The sequence below is a fragment of the Notolepis coatsorum genome (genome assembly GCF_963971535.1).
Source record: "Notolepis coatsorum genome assembly, chromosome: 5".
In the NCBI taxonomy this organism is placed as follows: domain Eukaryota; kingdom Metazoa; phylum Chordata; class Actinopteri; order Aulopiformes; family Paralepididae; genus Notolepis; species Notolepis coatsorum.
This window is the reverse complement of record NC_140169.1, coordinates 57,244,132-57,266,655: the sequence shown is the minus strand read 5'-3', so window position 1 is coordinate 57,266,655 and position 22,524 is coordinate 57,244,132. Positions and strand designations below refer to the sequence as shown.

Genomic DNA, 22,524 nt, shown 5'->3' with positions numbered 1-22,524 from the left:
TAGTAAATGTACTGAGGGTGGACAGATAATGTTGATATTTAAACATAAAAAATACAATACAAAATAAATGTATTCATGATCATGCAACATAAAACGGTTGCGTGTTGCGAGTTCCAAAACATTTAATTTAAAGTTTAAAGCTCAATATATCAAAACGTGGCACTTTACAGTGAACAGGAGGTCTATGTGTATTAACACTTTGGTTGCCTAAGGTTAAATTCATGATATACCATAGATTGCCAGCGCTATTTGTCTATGGAGAAAGTCCCCTTCTTTGCAGGGCTATAACTTTTTAAATTCTATTGCTACATTGCCATTATTAGGGCCCATTCAAAGTCCTATATGTATTGTTCATTGTGTAGCAACGTTAAACTTTTTCATTCACATATTCATAGTAAAGTATGGTCTAATGTATAAGTATGTTTTCATCTCTTTCTGCAGCTTTCTCCAGAACGTGATATATAGCCCCAAATGCATTATATTGATGATGAAATACAGTTTGATGGCAATCAGCGCGATATAAAAAATTCCAACTAGACGTACTTCTAGAAGTTACTACACGTCATCTGATGTTGACCGGATGGGCGAGGGGGCGTTTATAATTCCGTGGGCAGCGTTATACCAATCATCTAATGTGGGTCAAATGTTGATAATAGCAGTTAGTATCGAAGACGGTAACGTTACACGCTGAAACTCACCCCAGTCTCCGCGCGCCGTTGGGCGATCATCGTTGTAACTGAGGGGTACAATTCCCTGACTGTATTGATAAGTATGGTATCATTAAACCACTACCGGCTTTATGTACTTTAAATACTGGCCACACAGTACATGATGTAGATATGATGAACACTTTCCCACCTGATGAAACGAAGTCCACACAAATGTATAAATCGAATATTTTATATAGCAAAGGGTATATACAACGTTCACTTAATGACATTTATGATTTGAATGCACTTGTAAGGCAAATGAGTATTCGTAGGTAAATCAACATTGAATGTCCAATCTCTGGTTACGCAGGGAGCAAGTATACAACCTGGTTCTTTAGGGAACTATAGCGATGGTACTTAAATGATTATAGCTGGATACACTAAAGGGGGGGTCCCGCTGGTTGTAAGACAGTAGGGGGGGGGGTTAGGAGAGCCGCTGGCGATATCCCATCTGGCCGACGATTTCTTGGGAGAATTCAGAGTGCTGAACACGGTGCCCACAGAACCTCGGTCCGCAGATGAATACAGCTGGGCCGTCTTGTAGACGGTTGCTGCCGGTCCACAACGAAGAGACGTGAGGCGACCTCACTCGGGGTAGAGCGCCGTCTCACCTGGACTCCTCTCGGGGGGGTAGTTCCAACACTCAGCAGTGCTGGCCGTTATCCATGGCATAATCAAAGCACCCAAAGCACGTAGATAATCCAAGCCGTGTAGGGCTCGTCGTCGTCCGGGTGAAGTAATCCAATGTACAGGTCCACTCGTCCTGGCCCAGAGCTCCTCGGATGCAAGCACCACACGTGGTCTGCCCAGCCTGGTTAAGACTCCAGATAACGTCAGGAACGATGGGGGTACTGCTCACTTTATAACTCTAACCGAACGATGCACCATACATAATAGACTATTATTAACTTAATAGAAATACGTCCCACTCAACGGTAGAGTGCCAAACTATGACAATTCAACTATTAATCCACACGATGTCTCAATGCCTATTCTGAGGCCAAGTAGGCCATACTGCACCACACGTGCGTCGTGGGTGAGGCTTCACGTCTGTTACTTAGTTGGAGGGTAAAGGACTAATGGACTAAAAGAAAGTTCTACTTTACTTGCGCCATATATATATGCGCTGTGAACAAATAGTACCATTCGTATTTCGCCAGACGTATTCCTACGCGGAACCGGGCTTGTAACGACATGTTCGTCGGCACGATTGAACTTGAACCAAGGGGCTTGGCTGCTGGCGCCAGGTTCTCGTCCAATGGTAGAATGAAACTATTATGGGCTGTTAGTAGACTAAAGGGATATTCAGTGTATATGTACAAGGAATATACAGGGGATATCAAACGATATACAAATACTATTAAATATATATCCATAAATAAATATATATATTCGGTTTAATCTGATCCTTCACAACAGCCGCCCCCTAATTAGTCCCACCTAATTAGCTAAGCAGAGACAGATTAACCGCACTGTCTACCACTCAAGGTCCGCTGTAAGGGTCAGTCAACTCACAAAGTCATGGGGTCATGGTCGTCATCGATAGTGTCTGGGAGTCTGGGCAGTTCTATTAGCCTCGCCACGGGTCGTGTGTAAGTTCGCCCCTGGACGAGCACCTCGGCTGCTCGGACCTTGCCATCGGCACCGGTGATCACCTTGCTTACGCGGCCAGCCGGCCACATAGCTCTGGGTAGTGACTGGTCGATAATCATGACGACTGTTCCTTCTGTCAAATTGTCTCTCTCTTTTACCCACTTCTGGCGGGTCTGTAGAGACGGTAGGTAGTGGAGTAGAAAGCTGTTCCAAAACTTGTCAGCTAGTACTTGACTGTACCTCCACATTCTTCGGCCGTTCGCTTCTTCAGGCCTGTACATTGTCTGGGGTAGCGCGGGGTCCAGCCTCCCCATCAAGAGTGTGTTGGGGGTGACTGGGTCGACATCTGCTACATCACTGGAGACGTAGCCGAGGGGCTTGGAGTTCAATACTCCCTCGATCTCCGTGAGGACTGTCATTAGGACTTCTTCCGCCACAGTCTGGGCCCCAAGCACGGCGTACAGGGCTGTCTTTATGGAACGTACTTCTCGTTCCCAGGTTCCACCGAAGTGGGGTGCGTTCGGGGGATTAAACTGGAAGTCAATCTGGGATGGAGCGAGGTGGGTCTTAAGTTCTGGGCCCATAGCTTGGAAGCTCTCTCTCAGCTCTCTTTCTCCGCCTTTGAAGTTTGTCCCGTGATCAGACAACAATGTAGACGGTTTTCCTTTCTGTGATGTGAATCTTCGGAAGGCCATAAGGAATGAGTCTGTGCTCATGGTCGGAAGGAGTTCGATATGTATCGCTCTGGTGGTCATGCATTTGAATACAATACCCCACCGCTTCTCGGTTCCTCTTCCTTTCTTTATATACAACGGGCCAAAACAGTCCATGCCTGTGGAGTGGAATGGCTTGTCACCGAGTCGGAGGCGACAGGGAGGTAGGTCAGCCATCCGGGGTATGCTGGGCTGCGCGCGCCACTTTCGGCAGTCTAGACAGGTTCGCTGGAAGCGTCGCACCGCTTCTCTTCTTTGAAGATCGACGTCTGATCTCCGCGAAGACTCTCTCTGCTCCTGCGTGGTGTACATCCTCGTCGTATTTCTTTATGATCAGCTCTGTGACCTTGTGTCGGCTGTTCAAGACTATCGGGTACTTAATGTCATCCGGTAGATCGGGGGCTCTCCGCAGACGACCACCCACTCTGATGAGATTATGGGCGTCGCTCTCGGGTGCCAGGTGGAGCAGTCTGCTGTCTGATGGGACGGGCTTTCCTCCCTGTAGACAGTCTAGCTCATCGGGGAACGAGTCTCTCTGGGCTCGTTGTAGTAGAAGAAGTTCTGCTTCTTCGTAGTCAGCTGCTGAAATGTCGGCAGTGGGCTGAATCTCTGGGTGGTGCCGCAGAAATGTCTTTAGCTGCGCACTCTGTAGGGTAATGCAATCATCTATGTTGGGGTCTGTGGAGGCGACTGTGCTCAGTCCACAGAACATAGGTTTCTTGTTCTCAGCCTCCTCTTTACTCGCTTCCCGTGGGGTGGGCGTAGGCCACTCTTCTTCCGGGAGCTGGAGGAACTCTGGTCCGTCACTGTAGATGTTGCGACGGGTGAGGTCATCTAGGGACATTCCCCGGGTGATGACGTCAGCTGGGTTGCGTTTGGTGTCCACATACCGCCAGCTCGCTGCTTCTGTTAACTCTTGAATCTCGGTGACTCTGACTCCCACGAAGACTTTGTATCTGCATGAATCAGACTTGATCCATGTGAGTACTGTCGTGGAATCTGACCACAAGATTGTTCTGTGCACCGGAATGGTGAGTTCACGTTGGATTAACGTGGCTAGATGCGCTCCTGCTAGGGCTGCGCAGAGCTCTAGACGCGGGATAGATTGTTGCTTTCGTGGGGCTATTCTTGAGCGAGCCAGGATGAAAGCAGTGTGTATCTCTCCTCCCTTCTCTTGGGCACGCAAGTAGGCCACCGATCCATAGGCTACTTCGGAGGCGTCACTGAAGACGTGTAGATCCATCTTGCATGTCTCTGGCCTCACTGCGGGTGGGAAGTAGCTGCGGCGTATATTGACGCCTGGGAGTGAGCGGAGTTCCGTCTCCCACTCTCTCCATGTGGAGGCAAGGTGTGCGGGTATTGGGTCGTCCCAGCCCTGGTCCTTGTCCCATAGTGCTCGTACAATCATCTTTGCCCTGGTGGTGTAAGGTAGAATACATCCCAACGGGTCATATTGTCTGGCGAGTGTTCTGTACACACTCCGTCTGGTGGTCGGTGTGGCAATGTATGACGCCGTGGATGGCTGATACATCGGCGAGCGTTGGGGGAGAGGCCTCCTAGGCGAGTCTCCTCTTGCGCCTCTCTGTGGGCTGGTACCGGCAGGGTACCATGGCCCGCTGGTCCAGGTGCTATTCCTCGGGGCTGGTCGTGCGTCATGCTCACCCGTGAATAGAGTCGGGGGTCTGTAGCGCAGCGCCGCGGGGGTATAGCCTGGGCTGTACTGGACCTCCTGGTCCGGTGGAGTACTGTGCTGTCGTCGGGCTTGGTTCTCCTCCTCTCCCTCTTCTTCTTCTATCAGGTCCTCTAGATCCTGTAGTCGTTTATTTAGCTTCTCCGCAGTGTATGCCGCTCCTTCCTTGTAGCTGGGTCTCGCTTGGACCGGTCGGGGAAGGGGGTCTGCGGGGGGTATAGGCTTGGTCTGTTGGTCAAGTTCAGGGTCGCTTGCTCGGTTAGGAGGCGCTGCCCTTGACTGTTGTCTCGACGAGTTCCTTGAACCCCTGGCGGAGGGAGAGGGTGTTGCCCTGGGGATCAGCCGCTCCATTAGCCGCGCCCGTAACTTGTCGCGCTCGGCTTGTAGTCTGTCGCGCTCGCCCTGTAGTCTGTCGCGCTCGGTTTCGCGCTGGATGAGATCTGCTTCTCTTTGGGCACCGGCAGCGGCGCGCTGGGCGTCGGCCCGGTCTCTTGCCATATTCTCTTCCGTCTGAAGGCGTCTCATCTCCAGGCGTCTGCGCTCTTCTTCGCTCCGTCGTTGCGCTTGGAGTTGTTCGCGCTCGCTAAGCGTCTGTGCTTGGAGTCGATCGCGTTCACCCTGAAGTCGATCGCGTTCACCCTGAAGTCGATCGCGTTCACCCTGAAGTCGATCGCGTTCGGTAGAGGCTGTCAGGCTGACGAGGAACGCCTGTGATAGCATCCTCTCCGCTTCGCTGGGGGAAGACGGTTGTAGAGGTGAGCCGCTCCTGGGTGAGCCGCTCCTGGCTGTACTCGTTGGGGAGTCCTGGAGCTCTATTTCCTCGGCGCTCTCCTCCTCTTCTTCCGTGCAGAGTTCTCTCTCTGTAGGGTTGTCTTCCTCCCGGGGCTGGTCGGGGACTACTTCTTCGGTATTGGCGGGGGGTAAAGGCATGTCAGCTCCCTCCTGGTCCCCACCGTGAGCTTGGTCAGTTACATTAGAACCCACTAGGGCCTCTGTGGTCGGGGTAACCTGGTCGTTAAGGGCAGACATAATTTTACTTTCTACTTTTACCGCGTTTACCGTTTGTCGAAGGCTAGGTAGTTGACTGACAGCGTAATCCTCTAAGTACTGAGGTGGCTGTCGTCTGCGCTGCGGGCGTTCTACGTTAGGAGGACCGTTTCGTGGAGTGTTCATCATAGGCCATTTCAATATTAATAACACTATATTAATATTACACTAGTTACCATCCGGCTCGAAGGACCAATTGTAACTGAGGGGTACAATTCCCTGACTGTATTGATAAGTATGGTATCATTAAACCACTACCGGCTTTATGTACTTTAAATACTGGCCACACAGTACATGATGTAGATATGATGAACACTTTCCCACCTGATGAAACGAAGTCCACACAAATGTATACATCGAATATTTTATATAGCAAAGGGTATATACAACGTTCACTTAATGACATTTATGATTTGAATGCACTTGTAAGGCAAATGAGTATTCGTAGGTAAATCAACATTGAATGTCCAATCTCTGGTTACGCAGGGAGCAAGTATACAACCTGGTTCTTTAGGGAACTATAGCGATGGTACTTAAATGATTATAGCTGGATACACTAAAGGGGGGGTCCCGCTGGTTGTAAGACAGTAGGGGGGGGGGGGTTAGGAGAGCCGCTGGCGATATCCCATCTGGCCGACGATTTCTTGGGAGAATTCAGAGTGCTGAACACGGTGCCCACAGAACCTCGGTCCGCAGATGAATACAGCTGGGCCCTCTTGTAGACGGTCGCTGCCGGTCCACAACGAAGAGACGTGAGGCGACCTCACTCGGGGTAGAGCGCCGTCTCACCTGGACTCCTCTCGGGGGGGTAGTTCCAACACTCAGCAGTGCTGGCCGTTATCCATGGCATAATCAAAGCACCCAAAGCACGTAGATAATCCAAGCCGTGTAGGGCTCGTCGTCGTCCGGGTGAAGTAATCCAATGTACAGGTCCACTCGTCCTGGCCCAGAGCTCCTCGGATGCAAGCACCACACGTGGTCTGCCCAGCCTGGTTAAGACTCCAGATAACGTCAGGAACGATGGGGGTACTGCTCACTTTATAACTCTAACCGAACGATGCACCATACATAATAGACTATTATTAACTTAATAGAAATACGTCCCACTCGACGGTATAGTGCCAAACTATGACAATTCAACTATTAATCCACACGATGTCTCAATGCCTATTCTGAGGCCAAGTAGGCCATACTGCACCACACGTGCGTCGTGGGTGAGGCTTCACGTCTGTTACTTAGTTGGAGGGTAAAGGACTAATGGACTAAAAGAAAGTTCTACTTTACTTGCGCCATATATATATGCGCTGTGAACAAATAGTACCATTCGTATTTCGCCAGACGTATTCCTACGCGGAACCGGGCTTGTAACGACATGTTCGTCGGCACGATTGAACTTGAACCAAGGGGCTTGGCTGCTGGCGCCAGGTTCTCGTCCAATGGTAGAATGAAACTATTATGGGCTGTTAGTAGACTAAAGGGATATTCAGTGTATATGTACAAGGAATATACAGGGGATATCAAACGATATACAAATACTATTAAATATATATCCATAAATAAATATATATATTCGGTTTAATCTGATCCTTCACAACAATCGTCGAGTAGAAATCTTATCATTATGGGATATATTTTTACCCGGTCCATCTCCAGCTTGTATAATGGTATATACGTCCAAATCATGTTGTTTATCGAGTTATCGCCAATCGATCACCGTGTAGCGTGACAAGCCAGAGTCCCATGAACTATAGCGAGCGCCCGGAAGTACTACGGTCGTCATGACAACCTCTATTCAACATCCTGTTTGGCGATTGCGCCGATCGGCCACCAGATGGCGCTCCTGAACCGCCAGAGAGCTCAGTGGGTCCTGCTGGTGGATCTCAGGCCAGCGGAGGGGACATATGAATCCGATCGCAGATTTTTGAAATATTGATATAAGGACGCTGTACAGCGTCCCCCGGCAACTTGAGCATGGCCAGCAATGACGTGAAAAGACGTTTCATGGCAGTCAAAGTGTTAAAAACAATAGATTGTTTTTCCTTTAAAAGTCTGGAAGAGGTCAAAAATAAAAATGTCAAATGATATTTCCGTTGCCTTTTTTGAGTTGATCTAAATGTTACTGATTGTGTTAAATGGGCTTATGTTATGATATCGTCTCATATCGATTGCAGGCACCTGCATCGTATCATATCGTGGCATATATCAGCAAATATCGTATTGTTGTCCAAAGAATCTATATCGTATCGTATCGTGATGAAACTGGTGATTCCCACCCCTAGTAGAGTCCATACACCCAACACCAAATCCCATAATTCCTTACACATAGCGTGTCTGGCTGTGTGACGTCAACTTGTCAGCATAAAATGACAGCCAAACATGGCACTGCAACTAAATAACACAAATACAATAGGCACATTTGTGACTGTTACAAATATAACACATTTTATACTTGTGCTACAAGATTTTGGCCTGTGCTACAAAACGATCAACCTCTGTAGCACCAGTGCTATGTGCAAAAAAAGTTAACGTACAGCCCTGTAATAATGGCTATTTCTTCCATTATAGTTGCCTCGTGTTAGGGCCAAGGCTCACGGTGGTTTTCGACCGATATCTTTATTGAATTTAATTTTAATTTTAATTTGTGTTTATTGGACTAGTGGGGGTTTAATTAGGGGTTTATCTAGAGGGGGGTCGGAGTGGAGAACATCTTATTGGATCCATGACTCCAGTGGGTAATGAGAGGAAGATGACCATCCTTAATGGATGGGGCATAGGGAGGGGATTGGAGAGTGGGTATAGGGGTATTAATAATAGGACGGGTGGGTTAGAGTTTAGAGTAGAAGGAGGGGGGGTTGTAACTGGGGTGGTATTGTTCTGTGTTTTATGTACTGTTGTCTTATATGTGTGTGATTGTTCCTCCTCTGAACTCCTGAGATTGACCGTCTGGGCCCGCCTGGATCAGCGCCTCTGTACTCAGCCTGGCTGCACTGGTATGTTCTCTACGCATTTAGACAAACTCGACCATGGCTAAATTGAATATTTTAATTTGGAACGCAGGAGGTCTTAATGCCCCACACAAGCGTGCCAGTGTCCTTTGGTTATTGAAGAGAAGAAATATTGACATTGCTCTCCTTAGTGAGACGCATTTATTGGTAGGTGATGTGTCAAGGCTGGCAAATCGACAATATCACGTTATCTCCTCATCCTCAGCCGATGATAAGACGAAATGAGTCGTCATAGTTACAAGACGTAACCTTGATATCAAAGTCCTGGACGTGTGGTCGGACACGGAGGGAAGGATTACTATAGCAAAAGTTGAGTTCTCTCATAGGAAGATGGCAATAATAGCATTGTATGCTCCTAACACATTTGATTCAGCGTTCTATAATACAATCACGAAGAATATGTTGGAACTTAATGGATACGCTCTCATTGTGGGTGGCGATTTTAATGCGTGCTGGGATGCGGAGATGGATAGGTCCGGGTCCTCTGAAACGAGCGACCAAAAACGGTCCTCTAAGGCCCTCAGGATGTGGGCCCAGGACACGGGGCTCGCAGACCTATGGCGCTTATCCAATCCCACCCTCAAGGATTACTCTCACCTGTCAGCCAGACACAAAACCTTCTCTCGAATAGACTATGCATTCGCGTCCCCTAATATGTTTGATAGTTTCGATGTCTCATTGGTTCCCTTGGCTCTCTCAGACCACAAGGGGATTTTCCTTACAGCAACCTTTGGCAGGCTCTCCCGCGAGAGCTCCCAGATGGCGTTTTAATTCAACCTTGCTAAAGAACGATGATTTCTGTTCTGAGTTCAGGAGTAAACTAGCTGAATTCTTGCAGATCAACGTTGGCACAGTCGAAGACCCTAGGGTCCTGTGGAACGCATTGAAAGGATTTATCAGGGGTCATGTCACACTTTTCGCCTCCAATTTGCGAAAATCCCGGTCAAAAAAGCTAGAAGGACTGGAAACATTATATGCGGACCTATATGCATCCTTGCAAACTAACTATAGTGAACGACTAAACACACAACGTAAGATAGTCAAGAAAGAAATAAACTCCATACTTAAACAACAGTCTGAGTTCTTGATACATAGGACAAGACAAAATTACTACTTTCACGGCTCCAGGCCTAGCCATCTATTGGCAATGAAAATACGCTCGAATGATCATTTCTCGGATATCCCCTTGATCAAGACGAGCCAGGGTGCAGTCACTACTGATTCGAAAAAGATCAATGAGACTTTTAAAGAGTTTTACTCACAGTTATTTGAATCGTTCATTGGCGGGCTTGAGATACCCCACATTTCTGAGGAAGAGGCCAAGGAACTGGGGAAACCGATCACTCTTGTGGAATTGAGGGAGACGATTGCTGAAATGCAGAGGGGTAAGGCACCAGGCTGGGATGGTATTCCACCCGAAGTGTATTTAGCTTTCTGGGACCAACTGGGTCCATTGATGCTCGATATGATCAATTACGCTATCGAACAAGGGGAGTTCTCAAGAGATGTCAATATGGCGTTGATTTCTTTACTTCTCAAGAAGGACAAAGATCCCAATGATTGTGGTAGCTATAGACCCTTGAGTCTTCTCGGGGCCGATTTAAAAGTGTTTGCCAAAGTGCTGGCCCGTCGCCTGCAGAGATTTATGACTGTATTGGTAGTCAAGTCAAGTCAAGTCAAGAGTTTTAATTGTCACGGCATACAGGTATACAATCAAATGCGGGTGGTCTTGCCCGCAACGATGTGCAATACAGTGGTACAACATATAATAGAATCAAAAAATGAAAAAACAACATTGTGCAGTAAACAGGTAACAGGTAACATGGAGTGACATCTCGGTATCTGTACATAGTTATTTACAGAGCATATGGGACATGCTAGTTAGCTTTGGTAGTGCAATACACTGTTCCTGTTATTCTAATTTAAAGTGTCCTTTCCTTTGGCCACTGCGATCAAACTGGTTTTATCCCGGGGCGCCTGGCTGCAGATAATCTTAGGAGGCTGTTGCATGTAATCGATAACAGTAACTTTAGACAATACAGCTCCGTCCACAGTTCTGTCTTTGGATGCCATGAAGGCGTTTGACAGACTTGAGTGGTCATACCTGTGGAAGGTACTTGAGATTATGGGTCTTGGAAAGAGTTTTATTCATATGATTAAAGTCCTGTATGCCTCGCCGTCTGTGATGATACTGACAGGCAAAAACTGTTCCACACTTTTTCCAGTCTCCAGATCTTCTAGACAAGGTTGTCCTCTGAGCCCAGGACTGTTCGCGCTTTCCCTCGAACCATTGGCCCAATTTATTAGGCAATCGGAGGACATCGTCCCCATAATGGTCAATAATACTCCACACAAAATTGCTCTCTATGCGGATGACCTGCTGATTTTCATAGACGACCCCTCCCGGTCGGCCGCAAAATTATTGGGAATAATCGACGACTTTGGTAAAATGTCAGGCTTTAAGATTAACTGGAACAAATCAGCCTGCCTACCTCTTAATGAGCTGGCCAAGACGGTACGATTACCAGCTGATATCCCCATAGTAGAACATTTTAAATACTTGGGCATAGAGATATTCCCCACGCTGAATCAAACTACTAAGTACAACTTCACGGGTACTTATGATAAAATACGCCAGGATCTAGACAGGTGGTCGTCCCTTCCTAACTCTTTACAAGCCCGGGCTTCCATAATCAAAATGAACGTCCTGCCTAGTAGGGGTGGACGGTATAAACGGTATACGGTATAAACGGTATTAATTTGCTCTACGGTATGGATTTTGACTATACCGTGTAACCGGTACAGCAGCTCTAAAATAGCAATGACGTCATGTAACCACAGCGCGACTATTTCAATCGCATTTGCCCCTAAAAATAGATAGAATTAGTCATAGATAATAGATATGTGCAAACTGGAAAAAGTTATTTAGGAGGCTTCGCGCAGTGGGCGTGTCAACACGCAATTGTCATTTCATAATAAACACATATCACTGCGGCGCACAGCAAGTTTCAATTTCAGTTCCTGGCATTTTTAACCAGTGGAGAAAGGTAAGATATTTCCCTATCGTTTTTCTTATATGAATTATTCTACGTTAATAAAACATACCTGGTGATCAACTACAGTTTGCTGTAAACATTACGATATGTGTGTAGTGTTATGATAACGACGGCAGCAGCGGGAGCCGGGAGGACGGCTGCAGCAGTGGATTTGCGAATAGCATGCAGCTGCAGAGCCGCAGAGCCAGGGGCTCTTTCAGGTCTGGTCACAGGCCCGTCAAACAGCGCCCCCCCATCACCATTTTGTGTGTCAATTTGTTGACACATGTGTCAATTTGTTGACACATGTGTCAATTTGTTGACACAATTGTCAATTCTTAAAGCTGAGGATGAGTGGCACCTTTGTCTCAATTCTTATTCAATTCAATTCGCTCTGCGGCTCTGCAGCTACATATGCTTCTAGCAAAATCCAGCCCCGCTGTTTGCAATGGGAGCAGGAGTCTCGACTCGGGACTTATTTTATTTGGAATATAATGACTTTATACGCAAAAGTAGCCTAGTTTTAAGTTAAAATATTATAAATCTACATGCCTTGAGGATGTCATTCTTCTAAATAATAATTCTAAAATTATTCTAACAGAAACACTGATACCGTGATATATACCGTTACCGTCTATGCTTCAAATTATACCGTGATATAAATTTTAGACCATACCGTCCACCCCTACTGCCTAGGATACACTTTGTTAGCTCAATGCTCCCCCTGCCCCCTCCAATAGACCACTGGCGCAAGGTACAATCGATGGTATCTAAGTTTATCTGGAATAACAAACGCCCGAGAATCAAGAGCTACTACTCAACGTAGGAAACAAGATGGGGGCCTCGCAATCCCTGATTTTAAGCTTTATTTCTGGTCCTTTTCACTGAGACCTCTGATGTGCTGGCTAGACCCTGTAGATGCTGTATCTTGGCGCTCCTTAGAAGCGGCGGCGGTCTCACCGCTAAGATTGCAGGATGTGGTGTACTCCACTGTCCCTATTTCGAAATGCCGACTGAGGTATGGACCGATCATAACTCACGTGATCCAGACGTGGCGTAATGTACAGAAGTCGTGTGGGGTTAAATGCCCATGGCACCTGGACTCTCCTATTTTTAATAACCAGCAATTACTTATTGGGCACAAGCCGGTTAATATTCCTCAATGGCAAAGGAGGGGAGTTCATACTCTGGAGGATATTTATGATAAGAACGGCCTCCGTGCGTTTCAGGACTTAAGAGAATTTTATGATCTTCCCGGCGAGTCCTTCTTTCTTTACCTTCAACTAAGGTCAGCGCTGAGGGCGCATGGCGTGCCGTGGGCTCAAGCTCTGCAACCACACCCCTTTCTCAGGCTCATAGTGGACAGGACGACCTCCAGAGGGTTTGTCTCAGACTTTTATACGCTATTAATTCAATCCACGTATAAAAATGTATCATTGGATACAATCTGGCGTGTGGATATCCCGGAGTTGGACCCCGGGGTTGGGGTGCTTGATCGGGGGGGTCCGGCGGTCTCATGGGAGGGGATGGAGGAAATGTCTTGTCTGTCTTGTTTTTTGTCTTGTCCTTCTTAACTTTGACTGGGGGGATTTTAGGGGGGGATTGATATTTAGCTATTCTGCGCTATTTGTCAATTCACATGCCATCTCCCCAAGGGACTAATATTGGCAGACTGATTGACCTGTCAACCAACTTGGAGGAAGATCCTCTTTCTTCTTACACTTTACGATCTATACCCCATTCAACCTGTCTCTGTCGGTCATACTTGACCAGAAAAAGCGATAAACGCTAAAAGAAACCAGCTGACTGGTCAAAGTTTAAAAAAAAAAAGTATGGTCTAATGTATAAGTATGTTTTCATCTCTTTCTGCAGCTTTCTCCAGAACGTGATCTATAGCCCCAAATACATTATATTGATGATGCAATACAGTTTTATGGCAATCAGCGCGATATAAAAAATTCCAACTAGACGTACTTCTAGAAGTTACTACACGTCATCTGATGTTGACCGGATGGGCTAGGGGGCGTTTATAATTCCGTGGGCAGCGTTATACCAATCATCTAATGTGGGTCAAATGTTGATAATAGCAGTTAGTATCGAAGACGGTAATTTTACACGCTAAAACTCACCCCAGTCTCCGCGCGCCGTTGGGCGATCATCGTAGAGTAGAAATTTTACCATTATGGGATGTCGATTTACCCGGTCCATCTCCAGCTTGTATAATGGTATATACGTCCAAATCATGTTGTTTATCGAGTTATTGGCAATCGATCGCTATGTAGTGTGTCGAGATCGAGCCTCGGGACCTATAGCGAGTGCCCGGAAGTAATACGGCCGACCAGCACAACCTCTACGGCACTTCCTGTTAAGCGATTGCGCCGATCGGCCACCAGATGGTGCTCCTGAACCGCCAGAGAGCTCAGTGGGTCCTCCTGGTGGATCTCAGACCAGCGGAGGGGAAATATGAATCCGATCCCAGATTTTTGAAATATTGATATTAAAGACGCTGTAAAGCGTCTTCGGCAACTTGAGCATGGCCGGGAATGACGTGTTTAGGCGTTTTCCGGCAGCCAAAGTGTTAATGAGACGATCATGAGCTGTATGTGTGTGTCACTGGAATTTCCCCAAGGGGATTAATAAAGGAATATCTTATCTTATGGTACCAAAGCACCTCAAAGGCGCTAAAAACAAGATTACAAACATCACAAAACAAACTGGTCAGACTACTGCTTGACCTTACTCCTAGAACCCACCTCACCCCTGCACACTTTGACTACCTAGGATGGCTTAGAGTAGACGACAGAGTACAGCAACTTGCAATGGGCCTGGTCTACAAGATACACTACACCCATGTACATGTCAAAATACTTCCCAAAGGTCAGCGAATACCACGATCACAACACCAGAGGGAGCTCCACCAGTGGCGTAACTCTCTCTCCAGGTGTGCCGGGGACAGATTTGTGGGCGTGGCGAGTGACGTCGCTGGGGGTGGTTAGGGCCCCCCCCCCTCTCTACCTAGATTTTTTTTTTAATACCAGGGGTGCAATACCGCATTTTCCCAGGCAGTGGCGCCATTTCTCCATGTAAACGACACACTGAGCTCATACATACAGAATTTCCATTGCATTCAGAGATCTCCAGGGTTCAAACAACCAAAAAACAATTATCCTCCTCTAAACCAGTAGGAACGCCTTTCATCTCTGATGGCTCCCATTGTGAAATGTATTTACAATACAAGGATGTTACAATACTTCCATTGAATATGACAACAACAACAAAAGCTATAGAAGTTATGTTTATTATTGGTCTTCCCCTCATGTAAATATTTTGGGTTTTTATCTTTTTAACCAGAGTTATACTGCAGTTTGTAACGTAATGGTCTTTGCTATGGCAAATTGCTCTTAGAAATGGGAGTCAAGCAAACTTGTTAAAGTGTACAGCATGTGAATCAAATGTGGGATTGTTGTGACAAAGCTACAGCATAGAATTCTAAAGAAGCAAATCAAAATCCTTACTCCTGATTCCCCCAAAACACAACACTGCAGTAAATGAACTCATGCTGAAATTCTTCTTTCAACATGAGATCACTGCAATAACCAGAGGAACGTGCCAAAAAAACAGGGTCCAACTCATCTGTGAACTAAAGAGCACTTTCAAGCATTTCTAATTGCCACTTCATCTGCAGAAAATGAAATGTCATGTTTATCTCCAATCCAGTTAAAAGAGTTTCTCACACCAAGAAAACCTATTTTATCTTTTAGTGGAATGAACATTGCCGGCATCAGAATACATTTGACTTCTGGTCTTCATATAATCTATCAACAAAACGGGGGGAACAGAATGAAGAACAATTAAAACAATTTGCGATCATGAAACGTTTGGAGTCTAGAATATCTGATGAGTAATCGGTAAACATTATTCTTTTAAGTATAATTTTCTTCTTCTATGTCACACACACTAGGCATGCGTTCTTCATGGGACGGGGGTGCACTAAGTGGAGCCCAGATAAGTACTCGCTATTTGCATATCAATAGCGCCGGTCGTATTTAACACACCTGACGACCGGCGCTATTGATATGCAAATAGCGAGTGCAATCCCAGTTGATTTCAGGAACGCACCACTCACTGCACACACACACACACTGCTGCTGGTTTAGCTCTAGATAAGGGCAAGAATGCGACCCCCATCTACTCCTCTTTGCATAATAATAGGACAGGTAGTCAGAAGGGGGGGGGGACATAACTGCATTCTGAAAAAATGCGGGGGACACATTCCAATGTCCCCCGCGGGAGTTACGCCCCTGAGCTCCACAAATCATGTTAAACCCAGATTCGGCTCAAACAAGGGACTAAACACGTTTCGCAATTATGCCACATCAATGTGGAACGCCCTACCCACAGCTGTAAAGGTATTATCGCGAATTATGATGAATTGAAAATGGGGGACCCTGATGTAAACAAGACGAAAGTCTCTCTCTGGTCTGCATCCCCTTAACAATTGTATGTATTGAGCTGTACTGTACTGTACCGATTCTGCAATCTGTTAATAAAGTTTTTCAATCAATCTATCAATCAAAGGAATGTAAATCACTACCCACTTTCAAAACCACTCTCAACGAGCACCCACGGGAGACTGCAATTCGAAACTGACCACCGTAAATGTCCTAACCCAACCCCCTCCAATGTACAGTAAATGTCCACTCCTTACCCAATAATACACAATACCCTCTTCTTGGGACCAAGTAAGGTTTCGTCGATAATCCAATGTACAGTTACCCGCCCACCCCGCCGACCCACCCCACCCCCCTCCACCCCACCTACCCAACCTCCTCCAATGTACAGTTTCTTCGTCAAATGTATATACTCTCTTTTTTAGACAATTTTTGTAACACAAACAGTACTGTATTTGTAAATCTGGTATGTCATAAATGTATAGATGTAGCAGTATTGTGTAAACAATTATGTAAACAAGACGAAAGTCTTTCTCTGGTCTGCATCCCCTTAACAATTGTGTGTATTGAGCCGTACTGTATTGTACCCATTCTGCAATCTGTTAAATAAAATGTTCAATCAATCAATCAATCCCCTTTCTGTGATGCACAGTCACGATTAAAGGGGCTAGTCTGCACCACCTGACACTAAACTGATTACATTACACCGACGAGCCAGGGTTCGATGATCAAAGCTGATCAAATTAACAAATGTCGGGAAACCTTTGCCCACAACAATGAACCTTAATAATGAAAGCCTGCTATTCTTATGAGCCTAGTATTATAATAGAAAAATAGCCTGCTATTCTTATTATGAGATACAAACAATGCATGTACAAAGGACAAATGTAGAAGGCATTACTAGGTAAAATCTGAACGCCGATCCAGGCTGAACCCGTGTTGTTTATGGTTTATTAATATTATTCATGGCTCTACTGTACTAACGCCATAATGGTTGGATGACAACGCAGCTGGTGAACGGTTGAAAAATGGCATCAAAACAATCCGCTGAGCATCATCTCTTCACCGCCCATGGTGTCTTCTGCAGCATAACGGAGCCAGGCATTGAACAAAAACACAAGATATGGTTAAAAACGTTTAAATAAATCAAACTTACATTTAGTGCCAAGAACGACGTAATTGGTCCGCCAAGTTAATATTAAAATACGAATGGAGGAGGGTCGAGGTACCACTATAATGATAAACCTGATCTGCGCAGGTTCCCATCCGTGTGTCTTCTTACGTAACGTTCCCGTTAGACTACGCAGAGCTGTCTCATCACGTCTCTACGTCACCACGTCTCTACGTCACCACGTCACAGTGCAACCACAGCCCTACGCAGATAAGAACGATGGATGTTTTCTGATCGTCTCTAGAATAGACGGGAATAATAATAACAACAACTCCACTAACGGACCAAAATGGGGGGACTCTGATGTAAACAAGACGAAAGTCTTTCTCTGGTCTGCAGAATAGAATAGAATAGAATAGAATAGAATAGAATATAATAGAATCTTTATTGTCATTGTTGGTACAACGAAATTTTGTTTGGAACATCACCACTGGCATACAAACATAAAATATAGCATGTGCAAAATAATAACGTCAATAATAATAATAATAATAATAATAATAATAATAATAATAATAATAATAATAATAATAATAATAATAATAATAATAATAATAATAATAATAATATAATAATATAGTATCAATGTCCCAATGTCCTCAATAATAATAATAATATACCATCAATGTCCCAAGTGCAATAGTGCTAGTGCAAATAAATAAATTATTACAGTGAAAGTCCAGTGAGTTAATGGATGGAGGGGGGGGGGGGTTGACTTGCAATGGATGAAATAGTGTATAGTGCAACAATGCAAGTCCGGTTCACAGTTATTGTTGTAATGGAGAAGTGGGAGTTATGTCACCGGGGGTTGGGGGCGAGGGGGGGGGGGGGGGGGGGGGCGGGGGTCATTGAGCAGCCTGTTGATGGTTGAGCAGCTTGACAGCCCGTGGATAGAGGCTGTTGGTCAGTCTGCTAGTTCCGGACTGGATGGATCTATACCTTCGACCAGAGGGCAGCAGTTGAAAAAGATAGTGTGCTGGGTGGTATTGGTCCTGTAAGATGTTATTCACACGAGTAGGCAGCGGGAGGTGAAGACTGTGGAGATATCTGGGAGGCTAGCTCCAGTGATCCTCCTCGCAGCCTTTGATTGATTGATTGATTGAAAACTTTATTAACAGATTGCAGAATGGGTACAATACAGTACAGCTCAATACACACAATTGTTAAGGGGATGCAGACCAGAGAAAGACTTTCGTCTTGTTTACATCAGGGTCCCCTATTTTCAATTCATCAGGACATATATGACATACATGACATACAGATAGTCAGTACTGCTACATCTATACATTTATGACATACCAGATTTGTGATACAGAAGGAGTCAAGAAAAGGGAGTATATACATTTGACGTAGAAACTGTACATTGGAGGAGGTTGGGTGGGGGGGGGTTGGGTACGTTGGGATATTGACAACCATACTGGGTAATTTACATTGGAGGTGGTTGGGGGGGGGGGCACACTGTATAAACAAGCAAAACTGTACATTGAGGGGGGGGGGGGAGACACTGTACAAACAAACAAAATTGTACATTGGACTATTGACAAAACCATACTAGGTAAATGACTGTACATTGGAGGGGGTTGGGTTAGGATATTTACAGGGGCCAGTGTTGAATTGCAGTCTCCCGTAGGTGTCCCTTGAGAGAGGTTTTGAAAGTGGGTAGTGATCCACATTCCTTTACAGCTTTGGGTAGGGCGTTCCACATTGATGTGGCATAATTGCGAAACGTGTTTAGTCCCTTATTTGAGCCGAATCTGGGTTTAACATGATTTGTGGAGCTCCCTCTGGTGTTGTGATCGTGGTATTCACTGACCTTTGGGAAGTATTTTGACATGTACATGGGTACCTTGGTCGTGTAGTGTATCTTGTAGACCAGGCCCATTGCAAGTTGCTGTACTCTGTCGTCTACTCTAAGCCATCCTAGGTTGTCAAAGTGGGCAGGGGTGAGGTGGGTTCTAGGAGTAAGGTCAAGCAGTAGTCTGACCAGTTTGTTTTGAGATGTTTGTAATTTTGTTTTTAGCGCCTTTGAGGTGCTTTGGTACCATGAGGTGCAAGCATAGTCGTAGTACCCCTGAATGAGTGCTCCTGCCAGAGTCTTCAGGGTATTCTTGTTTACCAGAGAGGAGATCCGGTACAAGAATCGAGTTCGTTGGTTGACTTTTTTTTATTACATTGGATGCCATTTTGTCACAGGAGAGATTAGCCTCTAGGATGGAACCCAGGTAGGTAATTTCATCTTTCCTTGTTACAATATTGTCACCCACTGTAACTGAGAAGCCGTCGGTCTTGCTGAGTTTGTTATTTGAACCGAAGAGAATGGACTCTGTTTTGCCCATGTGTAATGATAGTTTGTTATCAGCGAGCCATATGCAGATTCTGCCTAGTTCCGAGCTGAGGGTTTTTTCAACCTGTAACTTGTTCTTGTTGGAGACCAGCAGGGCTGAGTCGTCCGCAAACAGGAACAAGTTGCAGTCACAAGCTGACGACATGTCATTTGCATAAATTAGGAACAGTAGCGGTCCTAGTATGCTTCCTTGTGGAACTCCACAGCTCACTGTGAGGGGGGGGGATAGGGTACCGTTTACCTCCACCATCTGTTCCCTCCCCTCAAGGTAGGATTGCATCCAGCTCACTGATAGACTATCAAAACCAATTGCTTTTAGCTTGTCAATCAGAATGGAGTGATTGACCGTGTCAAAGGCCTTTTGTAGGTCCAGCATGACCATGCCGCAGTATTTGCCTGCGTCCACCTCTTGTTTGATGTGGTCATTCAAATAGAGAAGGCATGTGTCAGTGGAGTGGGATGTTCTGAAGCCAGATTGGAATTCGTAGATTAGATTTTTTTCCGCTAGGTACTTTTCGACCTGTTCGTAGACTATTTTTTCCATGACTTTCGAGATGGAGGTGAGAATAGAAACAGGGCGGTAGTTGCCTGGGTCTAATTTGCTGCCCTTTTTGTGCAGAGGGGTCACCCTCGCAATTTTGAAGTCCTTGGGGACGTGTCCCTGTTTTATGGAGAGGTTTATTATGTGTGTGATGATTGGGGTGATGGCGGCTGCTGAGTCTCTGAGGAATTTGGAGGGGATGTTGTCATGGCCAGTGGCCTTGTTAGGTTGGAGGGCGCTCAGTTTATTGAGTACCTCATCTGTTGTTACCATTTCCAGCTTGAAGTCGTCCTTGCGGACCCCTAGGTTTTTGTAGTAAGCTACTATGTGTTCTACCCCATAAAGCCCTGAGTGGGAGGGTAGTTTGTTTACCAGTGTTGTGGCTATGTTTGTGAAGAAAATGTTTAAGTAATTGGCTACATCCAGCTTGTGTTGAGCGTGTTGTCCGTTTTTATGTTTATGTTTGAGAATCTGGTTTTAAGTTTTTTACTGCATCCTAGTTGATTATTGAGTAATTTCCAAAGTTCACGTGGTTTGTTTTTGTTTTCCTCAGTTTTGTCATTGATGAAATTCTTTTTTGCAGTTTTGATCATGGAGTTTACGTCGTTTCTTAGTCTGTTTCTTTCTAGTTTGAGTTCAGTCACGTGGGCTTGGAGTTCACTGCTCGTGCTTTTAGTAAGCTTTGACTGACTTTTACGAAACTCAGAGCATTTTTTGTCTCTGGTTTTCATAGCGGCCAGTATTTCGGAGTGCATCCACGGCTCCGCGCGATTTTTTACCCTGGTGGTTCTTAGGGGGGCCATGTCGTTTAGTATTGTTGAGAATTTGGTTTTGAAACCAAGCCATGTTTCTTCGGCCAGTGTACCATTGAGTTCATCTGACCAGTCCAGACTCTCCAGTTCAAGGTTGAAGGCCTCGCTAGAGTAGGTTTTGAGGTCTCTAGATGTGACTGTTTTGTGGCAGCCAGCCTTTTGTTTTAGTTTTTTGCGGGTACAGAATATCATATAATGATCACTTAACCCGCATGCTATAACCCCTTTATTGGAGATCTTGGACTTGTCGGAGGTCAGAATGAGGTCAATGGTAGTCTGAGTTGATTCACATACACGTGTGGGTTGGGTGATTAGCTGACTGATGCCGTGCAGATCACAAAACCTACTGAATGACTTGAAGACGGGTGCATCTTTTTGTTGCATATCCGTGTTCCAGTCTTCAATAAGAATTTTGTCTACATCCTCAACTCCAGCTAAACACCCATCCAGTGTATCATAAAAGCCACTATGATCTGGCGGCCTTGACCACTCTGTGGAGGGCCTCCTTCTCTGCCCTGGTGCAGCTGGAAAACCACACCAGTAGTCCGTACGTGAGCACACTCTCTACTGCGCAGTGGTAGAAGTTGGCCATCAGTCCCTGTGGGAGTCCAGCCCATTTAAGCTTCCGCTGATAGAAGAGGCGCTGCTGTGCTTTCCCCACAGCAGAGGTCAAGTTTCAAGTCAAGTTTCTCAAGTTTCTTTAATAGTTGTCATACAGAAGTACAGAATACTTTTATACAAAATGCTTCTTACTGTTACGCTCCAGAGACTGTGCAAGACAAGATAAGTATGAAATAAAATAACATAGTATAGCATGTAAATTAGAAGTAAAAAATGAGGTCACAGTGTTCAGTATAGACATATGTACAATGTTCGATGCATAATAGACGTAACTGAGTTACCATATAACAATATACTATGCAGTGTACTAATATACAATACTATATAGTGCAAAGCAGAATGGGATGAGGTACAATTTAGGTACAATTTACAGTAGGTGTACGAGTTGTAGTGCAAATCCTTTATCAATAAATATAAAGTGTGTTTGTGTGATCTAAAGTGTGGAGAGTGGGTGCTGCAGTGTGTTGTTTGTTTGTTTAAGTGAGTGTGTGCGTGTGGGTGTGTGTGCTGTGTGCATTTGATGGTTGTTGCATAGTGTTTATTGTTCGTTGAGCAGCCTGATGGCCTGGGGATAGAAGCTTCTTCTGAGTCTTTCTGTGCTCGCCTTAAGACTCCGGTATCGCTTGCCTGACCGCAGTTGTTCAAAGAGGCAGTTGTTCGGGTGGCTGGAGTCCTTGATGATTCTCTTCGCCTTCCCCCTGCACCGCTTGTTGTAAATGTTCTGGAGGGTGGGAAGCCCCCCTCCAATTGTGCGTTCGGCTGAACGTGTCACTCTTTGTAGTCTGCTACGG

The 22,524-nt window shown here is 45.6% G+C and overlaps 1 protein-coding gene across 1 annotated transcript in view; it reads right to left on the bottom strand.

The window, feature by feature from the left end:
- Positions 1-17,540, bottom strand: part of LOC311228879 (protein Z-dependent protease inhibitor-like) — a 39,839-nt gene extending 22,299 nt beyond the window's left edge. The window contains exon 1 of the mRNA XM_084314841.1: positions 17,401-17,540. The gene's annotated coding sequence lies outside the window, so the exon portion shown is untranslated. The remainder of the gene's footprint in view (positions 1-17,400) is intronic.
- Between the last annotated feature and the right edge of the window lie 4,984 nt (positions 17,541-22,524).